Below are 9,760 nucleotides of genomic sequence, written 5' to 3' on the forward strand. Positions count from 1 at the left end.
AGCTAATTATTAATAAAGTATAAAAAAGAGATTCCTTTGATAATTACACAGCTATGTTTTGGGCTTGGCTGAAACTGGTTTCTCAAGTTGTATTTATCTAGGTCAACAAAACCAGGCAGAAGGAAACTTCACCCAAATCATGTAGCAGTGATAAGCAAATTCGATTTCTGAGCCAAAATTAAAATCATTTGTGCCTTCAAACTTTCCCTTGTAACTTTTCTTACAGCAATGTAATTTTGCATTTTAGCCAAACAGAGCTCTTTTCTTTTGGCAGACAAAATCATGCTGGAAAAACTGATTTAGATCCTTGGAATCTATCTCCTTTGCAATAGAGCATTAACAGAGCATTATATATTTATTTAACCTGAGTTGATTCTTTCTAAAACAGTGATACAATGAAAACTTGAAATGTGTTCTGTAATATATTTTTATCCAATATATATACTTTTACTTAACCAATTTTCAGGAACAACTGGATAAACAAAAACTCAAAAATTAAGCCACAATACTTAAATGTAAAATATTTTTAAAAACCAATTTTATACTATTACATGTTCTTGGGCATTTGGAAACAACATATTTTGATTCTCAAGGAAAAAGAAAACGAAAAACAGCTTGGTGGCACTCTAAGAATGAAACCAGGGCTGAGGGTATAGAATGCTGCTTGGTTGGCATGAGCATAACCCTAGGTTCAATCCCCAGTACTAAACACATACACGCACACATGTGTACACACACACACACACACAAATCCATGAGTTTATGATCAAAAGGCAGGATATAGTTATTTCACAATACTGGAAAACATCTGGGTACCTTTGAGAGAAATGAAGTGTTTCCATTCGTTTGGGGCCAAAACAGCTAATTATTGTTATAATTCACCATTAGTTTAAACATAACTCAGAAACATAACTCATAAATCAACTATTTCCAACAATTTGTTACCTTTAAAAAGAACTATATTGTTAACTTTCATTTTTAAGGGTGTTGCATCTCTTCATAAAATTAACTGGTAATTCTAGCCCAATCCAAATTGCAAACTGCTCACATTCACAAGCAAGGGTACTACTGCACATTACACGCATAGTTTAGGAATGTGTGCTTCCTTAGCCCCCAATCTGACATGCATCTAGGAATTCCGTCATATACCTCATCTGAACTTGTAACAAGGTGCTTCTGCTCTTCCTCTGAACAAGTACATTAATACTCTTGTATTCTCAAAATACTTTGTGAACCCTCAAGTGATTCTCTATAGAAGGAGCTTCCTTTGCAAAATGAATCTAGCTTGTCACCTGCATACCAAAATCTTCAAGTAGCTGGACAAATTTCTTGTGCTCCTTTCCAAACCAAGATCTCATTGGGTCTCCTACTTGGTAAGGTGTTACATGAGTGTGAACAATAATACCTGTTTGTGCAAATTCTTTCAAGATTTCTGGATATGTAACCCATGTATTGCTTCCTCCAGAATGACCACCATCCAGCCAATACGTTCTTCTTATGCTCTTAATGAAAGCTTCTATGTTCTTGTCTTTCTTGGCTTCTTTCAATTCAAAAAGCAACTGATTCAAAACAGCACATCCTTTACTAAATCCAATCAAGGTAAAAGATGCACCATTTAGTGATGGTGGATAAGAACCCATGGCAGACTCGTCCAACTTCTCACAGGCCCTTTCCTTTTCTCCTTGACAGCCATTGCTAGCAGAAGGAGAATTAGACTTACAGTTAGATGCTTTGGAGTCCTTATTCCAAACATTTCCATTCTCTGATAGCACACCATTCTGACTTAAGTTAAAAGCATTGACTAATAAGGTATAAAGGTGCTTGAAAGCTCCGAAGTCAGTGTTGTGTTCTGGGGCACCAAACATGTTGCTTTTCACAACGTTGTCATAGCAGCTGAACTTGTGCAAATGCATTCGAGAGCACTTTAGCACCCAGATGTAACTATCGGGAAACCGCTGGGCTAGAATGGTGGCAACGTTTTCTAGACTCCAGTTTTCCCACTGATGATTCTCAGGAGGATGAGTGCTAACCTCATGGTAATTCTTATTCGGGGGTCACTACACGTAGGTGTCACTTCTGCAGCGGGTCTGTTTCTAAACCAGTCAGTGCTTGCTCAACAACGCGCACCGTGCTCAACTCCTTCAGAAGCCCACACAGGGTCCTCCGCGAAGCGCGCTAGGAGGTGCACGCGGACGGCCTGTCCGGTGGGTGTCCGGTGTCGCCCGGCCGCGCGGCGCCTTCACCTGCACGTCGCCGGGGGAAGTACAGCAGGTGGTGCTGCTCGCCCGCCGGTCCCCGGGGCGGCCCCGCGCCTCGGTCGCCAGCAGGAGCAGCTCCTTGCTGCGCTGCGGGTCGGCGCAGGGCACGGCCAGGGAGCCCCTGGGCCGCCCGCGAGCCGCGAGCCGCGCGCCCCGACGACGCCCGGGTCCATGGCTCCCGCCTGCGGGTGGCGCGCGGCGTCTCCGATGGCGAGCAGCGGAGGCCGGAGCAGCGGTGGCGGGGTGCGCAGGAGCCTGAAGCCCCACATGGGCCCCCCGCCGGCGGGCGGCCCTGAGCGCACAGTCGGGGCTGTTAGTCTGTTTTTATCACTGCAACCAAGTCCCTCAGAAAAACAACTTAAAGGAGGAAGGGGTTATTTTGGTTCATAGTTTCAGAGGTTTCAGTCCAAGGTCACTTGGCTCCATCTCTTCTGGGACTTTCCTGAGGCAGAATATCCTGATGGGGAGTCGTGCTGAAACAAACCTGCTCACCTCATGGAAACCAGGAAGCGGAAATTGGGAGAAAGAGCCCGAGAAGAGGTGCTGGGAACCAGATATAGTTCCTAACGTCACATTCCCTTACCCATTCCTTTCAACCAGGCCTTGCCTTCTGTTGCTGTCACCTTCATACTATGCCGTCCAATTACTCTTTCATCAATGGATCAATCTACTTGATGAAGCTGGAGTCCTCATGATCCATTTACTGCCCCCAAAGCCTGCCAACAGCTAAGTCTTCAACACAACTAGCCTTTTTGGGTGATATATTGAATAATAAACATAGGACCCATTGAAGAATAGACAAACGTTAAATGATTTCTTTGAGAGTGGAGATTATTCCTCAATATTTTGGTTATTTTCTTAAGTAAAGGCTTACTTCTAAAGCATATTTTCAGGTATTCAGATTTCTTCAAATGTTTTCAGTGATAATCGGTGCTAGTCTATTTTTTTTCCAAATTCGTTGAGGTATAATCAACAAAATTTCTACAACTTGATGTTTTGATAAACACGTATGTTAAGAAAATGATTATCATAATAAAATGAGGTAATGTACACATCACCTCACACATTGCAGTTATCTTTCTTTGTTTTTTTTTTTTTTGTTTTTTTTTTGGTACCAGGGATCGAACTCGGGACCTTGTGCTTGCAAGGCAGGTGGTGGAAACACTGAGCTAAATCCCCGGGCCACAATTATCTTGTTCTTTTCCTCATTCTTTTAGTGATTGTGATGAAACATTTAAGATCTACCTTCTTGGGAAATTTCAAGTATACAACAGAGTATTTATTATTAACCATAGTCATCATGCTATATGTTAGCAGTCTACAATTAATTAATCTTTCATAACTGAAACATTTTATCCTTTGATCAACTTCTCTCCATTCTAAATATTCTTATATGTGGAGTACAGTGTACTAATATGCAATATATAAGTATGTGGAGTATTTATGTACAATAGCTACCACTTATTTCTATAATAGATATTCTACTATTTATAAGGAAACGAAATGCAAATACCTGGTCACTAAACATATAGCTATTTCTGAAATAATTTGTACTCACAATTCAGCTTTATTAAATTGTTACACATACATATTGTATTAGTCAGCTATTCTGTTGCTGAGACTCAATACTTGACCATATACCAAAGCATATATTTTTCTTATTAATTCTACAGAATGTCTAGTGATTAGTTCTTTCCTTAATGTACCTACTTATAAGTCAACTTCTAAGTAATCACTTTTTTGAAGATAGAGGGATTCTTGCCTGCAATTAATAGTGAGACCTTCACCCTGAAATCACCACACAACAGAAAGAACTACAGAAGCCCACTGTATAAAATAGAGGAGATCAAAACTTGATCTAAGGCTTTTGGAATGATAGCACTCCATTGCCTTTTATAATTGTTTTATAAATTTGTGTACTAAAAATATCTTTGATAGTGTATCCAGTGAAAACTGGCCAAAGTATTAGGAATGCAGTCAAAGATGACTTGTTCTAAGACACCTTTACATTCCAAAGGGAAATCCCATAACTATTAAGCAATCACTCTCCATTCCCATCTCCCAAACCCCTGGATTTCAGTTTCAAGGAATTCACATATTCTGGGATGTAATGTCTTCTTGGAGAGTTGACCCTATTACCATCATGCAATGCCCCTTTTTATCCCTGAGAATTTCCTTTACTCTAAACTCCATTTTGTCTGAAACTAATATAGCTACTTCACTTTATTTTTAGGAGTGTTACCATAGCACATCGTTCTCCAGCTTTTTAGTTCTAATTTATACTTTTTAACTTTAAGATGGATTTCTTCCAGCTTATAGGTAACTATATTTTGCTTTTGAGTGCAATCTATCTCTGTCTTCTAAATGGTGGACCTAGAAAATTAACATTTAAAGTGAGTATTGACATTGTTGAATTAACCTCTCCCATATTAGTTATATTTTTCTATTCATTTCCTTTTCTTTGCTGACAGAAAATAAGTGTACATCTTTATGGGTACACTGTGAAGTTATGGGGCATTTATACATCATATATTGATCTGTTTAAGGTATGCAAGTTATACATCACTTTGCTCCTTCATCAGCTTCTTTGTGAAGGCAACATTCTGGTGATATGTACAAAATTACCTTCCAACACATAGGCATACCATAATCAAGATTCCAGAAACCCAATAGAAGAACAAAATCCTACAAGCAGTAAGAGAAAAGAAACAAATCGCATACAAAGGAAAGCCCATCAGAATCACAGCAGACTTCTCAACACAAACCATCAAGGCAAGAAGAGCCTGGAATGAAGAATTAAAAGGCCTAAAAGAAAACAACCTCCAACCCAGATTGATGTACACTGCAAATCTATCTTTCAAAATTGATGGGGAAATAAGATACTTTCATGACAAAGAACACCTGCACAACTTAATGAATACAAAACAAGTACTCCAAAAAATTTTAAACGATATTCTAGGAAAAGACAATGAGATTCACGACCCCATGAAGCCCACAATGAATCTATGAGTCAAAACAAGAAATTATATGCAAAGGGGGAGAATCCAACAACTGGAAAATGTCATAACAAGGAGAAGTCAATACATATCAGTTGTAACTCTCAATGTTAATGATCTCAATTCACCAATCAAAAGAAATAGACTGGCAGAATGGGTCAAGAGGCAAGATACAACAATATGCTGCATACAAGATACACACTTAATTCAAAAACAAACTCATAAACTGAAAGTCAAAGAGTAGAAAATACTCCATGCAACAGGAACCTGAAAAAAAGCAGAAGTAGCTATCCTATTTGCAGATAAAATGGATTTCAAACCAAGGCTAAGTAAGAGAGACAAAGAAGGTCACTACACCCTTTTAAAGTGAACAATCCAAGAGGAAGAGTTGACAATCATAAATAGATATATGCATCAAATACTAGTACATCCAGCCATATAAAATAAATGCTAATGGATATGAAAAATCAAATAATACAATAGGAGTGGGGACCTCAGTACCTCACTGTCACAAATAGATAGGTTAACCAGACAAGAAACAACAACAAAATACTGGAACTCAAATAAACTCTTGAACAAACAGACTTAACAGAAGTTTAGAGAGTGTTCCACCCCACAAAATCAGAATACACATTCTTTTCAGCTGCAAACATGTTGTTCTCCAAAATAGACCATATACTCGCTCATAGAACATGTTTAAGTAAGTGCAAAGCAATTGAAGTTATCCCTTGTATCTTATCAGACAATAGTGCGATGAAATTGGAGATCAATAGCAAAGCAAACTGGAAAAATTTCATAAATACATGGAAATTGAACAACATACTTCTGAATAACCAATGCATCACAGAAGAAATTAGACAGTAACTACAATTAAATGCAATGACAATACAACATATCAGAATCTATGGGACACAATGAAAGCAGTCTTATGAGAGAAATTCATTGCAGTGAATACACATATTAGGAAAACAGAGCGATCTAAATTAAACCACCTGATGCTGACCCTCAAGCTTATAGAAAAAGAAGAGCAGGACAAACCCAAAGCTCATACAATGGAGGAAATTATAAAGATCAGACCAGAAATCAATGCAATGGAGACTAAGAGAAAAATACAAAAAATAATGAAGCAAGGAGTTGGTTCTTCAAAAGAATAAACAAAATTGACAAACCTTCAGCCAATCTTAACAGAAAAAAGAAAGAAAAGGCCCAAATCCATGCAAATAGAAATAAAAAGGTTGAAATTACAACAGACCGAGTAGACATCTTATTGACATATAGGTTCTCAAAGTAGGTATTGATGATCCTCTGTTGTCTGGGTGGGCTTCAAGCTGGGGCCGGTTTATCATAACCACTGATGTCCAGCCCATCTTCTGGCTGAAGTCTGTGTGCACTTGCACACTTACCGATGCTATCTGGGTGGGCCTCTGTGTGAGACCTGCATGCCTGCACAGCTGTTGTTTGGGTGGCCATTGGCTGGGGCCTGTGAGCCTGCACTGATGTTGTTGTGGCACTGGAAATTGTTGAAAATAATAATGATAGAAATTCCATTTGACCCAGGTGTTCCTCTTCTTGGTATCTTCCCAAAAGAGTTAAAGACATCATATTACAGTGATACATACTTATCCCTATTTATAGCATCATAAGTCATAGTAACTAAATCTTGGGAGTTGCTCCATGTGCACCATCAGATAATTAGAAAAAAATATGGCATTCATACACAATGGAGTACTATTCTGCTATGAAAAGGGATAAATTTGAGTCATTCATAGGAAATTGGATGCACTTTGAAACCATACAGTTAAATGAAATAAGTCAGTCACAGAAGATTAAATATCACACTGTTTCTCTTATATGAGAAATCTAAAGTATAAATAAATTAAATATTTTATAATGAGAAGGATTCTAAAGCTAAGCAGTGCTTAGGAGAGGAAATATTCTACAATCATTTAAGTAATGTCTGTCTTGGTCAATATACGGGATGAAATAGCAAACATGTCAGTCTTCTCCCACTTCAGTTGTAATTATTCAGGAAGTGATATTTTCAAAATGCATAATTCTTTTATCTATTTTTTTAAACTGGAGTAAATTCACATTAGAAAAAGATGAACTACTGGCATTTTGAAAGCAAAGTAGTCCATAGAATTGAGTGCATACTCAGTATTCATTACTTATTTCTTTCTTGTTCCAAGACATTTTTTCACTCCAAATAGAAACCCCATAACTATTAAACAATCACTCTCCCTTCTCTTCTCCTGAATTTCTGGCTTTCAGTTTCAAACTGGCTCCTGTGTCTTCTTGAAGAGTTGACCCTATTGTCATCATGCAATGCCCCATTTTATCCCTGAGAGTTTCCTTTACTCAAACTCCTTTTTGTCTGAAACTAATACCACTATTAAATTAACATTAAAATTAACATTTAAAGTGAGTATTGGCATTGTTGACTTAACCTCTCCCATATTAGTTCTATTTTTCTATTCATTTCCTTTTCTTTGCTGACAGATAATAACTGTACATCTTTATGGATACACTGTGAAGTTATGGGACATTTATTATCATACACTGATCAGTTTAAGCTACTCAAGTTATACCTCACCTTGATCCTTCATCAGCTTCTTTGTGAAGGCAGCATTCTGGTGATATGTACGAAATTACCTTCCAGCCATCTTTAGCAAAACAGTGATCAATCATTAATCTAGGTGATAGTCAGACATTTCCTCATTTAGTCCTCAGGTTGAAAAGGAATGAGAATTTACTATTCCAATTTTACAGACAAAACATTAATACTCCAAGAAGCTAAACTATTTTCCCCAAATTATGATCCCAGCAGGGCCAGGCTTCAAAGCTTTGGTTGGTAAATTCTGTGCTATACCTTACTATGCTAGGGTGTTTTTATTTAATAGGAGACATTGCTGGATAAAAGAACCTTAAAGAAGAAGGGAATTTTCTCTAATTTTTCAAACATCTTTTCCTATGTATGGATGCGAGATCCGGAATCTGGAAGGGCGTTTTCTCAACATGATCTTCCTTGTGTTTTATATTAAATTTATTTCAATTGTTACTTTGGTATATTAATATGAAATTATCTTAAAATGCAAGTTTAAAGCTGTAGCAGACATCTCTGTCAAGTATTAGCAGACGCTGGTTAACTGCACCCCAGGTTCAGCACTCTTTGATCTCCCCAAGCAAGGCAAAGCAGTGCCTTCCCACTTTACATCCCTGTTTTCATATCAGCTATATCAGCCATGGCCAAATGCTTCTGAACACTTCACACTGTGTCACTAGATGTCTTCAAAGCATACCCTGCTCCCCCTCTCATGTTTGTAATCAATAAATACTGGGTGCCCTTGACACCCTTTGTCTTTACTGCCCAGAGCAGCATAGATCAGTCCCAAGACCCAGTTCTGTCTTATTTCTTTCTTTACTCTTAACAGCTTGTGTTGTAGCGCCTCATTGGAGACTGTAGACCTACTGCAGTGGTCTATGGGAGCATCCCCATTCCCATTCCACATATAAAGCTAAAATTCAGTTGCACCTCATAATGGCCAAAAGGGACATTTGCAAATCAAAATCACACATAGGACAGGATTGACAGTCCCTAAAGGAATATTGAACACAAAAGTATAAATCAAACAATATGGATAAGAGAATGAGAACAAAGACTAAAAATCTAAACTTCATTCTAAAATTGACAAGGTGAAATGAATGTATCTGACATATCCATTTACAGGGAAAACAGATTAGATATGGCTAAGGAGCCTAGATGGACCTTAACTATGGGGCTGAGTGAAATATTAATATGAACGATAGAAAGAGAAAGTATAAAGGAGCCCACACGCAGAACCACACATTTCATTCACCCTCCCTGGAAGAGAAGGCCGCACCTCTAACGCTGAGAATGGCACGGAGAAGAGAAGGGGAGGCAACTGAGGAGCGGAAGTGAGGGAGAGTGAGTCAGCACAGGCGGAGGAGTGGGTCCTGAGCCCTGAGCTGGAGCAGAACCTCCACCCGGACCTCAGGACCACTCCGCTGCACCACCTTGTGGAACCGGAACCGGGGCTTCATCTGGGGGGAGGAGCGCTCAGCCACACACACACTGCATCAGGTAGGAGGCTGGAGCCCGGAGCTGGGGCTCGAGGGAGAAGTCCTTACCCTGGACAGCTGGCGCCCGGGGTTACCCGCAAGGCCGAGGCCGAGGATCCAGTCCGTCCTTCCTCCAGCCCCTGCCTTCCAGCTCTTTCCTCTCCCTCCCCTCCCTTCCTCTCCCCCTTCCCCTCCCCTCCCTCCCCCCCTCCCCTCATTCCCCACCCTCCCTTCCAGCTCTTTCCTCTTCCTCCCCTCCCTTCCCCTCTCCTCCCTCCCCTCCTTCTTCCCCCCCTCATTCCTCTCATTCCCCTCCCTTCCTCCTCTTTCCTCCCCCGTCCCCCTCCCCCCTTGTTCCCTAACCCTCCTGCCCTTCCTTCCTTCACAGCCCTCAGGGAATGGGCAGAAATGCACACAGAGGCCCCC

At 39.8% G+C, this 9,760-nt stretch overlaps 1 pseudogene; it reads right to left on the reverse strand.

Moving 5' to 3' along the window:
* Positions 1–1,217: 1,217 nt before the first annotated feature.
* On the reverse strand, positions 1,218–2,527 carry LOC101718074 (mitochondrial protein C2orf69-like; annotated as a pseudogene).
* Positions 2,528–9,760: the final 7,233 nt, after the last annotated feature.

Source organism: Heterocephalus glaber, unplaced genomic scaffold, assembly GCF_053883595.1.
Source record: "Heterocephalus glaber isolate CG9 unplaced genomic scaffold, H.glaber_assembly_v1.0 deba00001764, whole genome shotgun sequence".
Lineage (NCBI taxonomy): Eukaryota > Metazoa > Chordata > Mammalia > Rodentia > Bathyergidae > Heterocephalus > Heterocephalus glaber.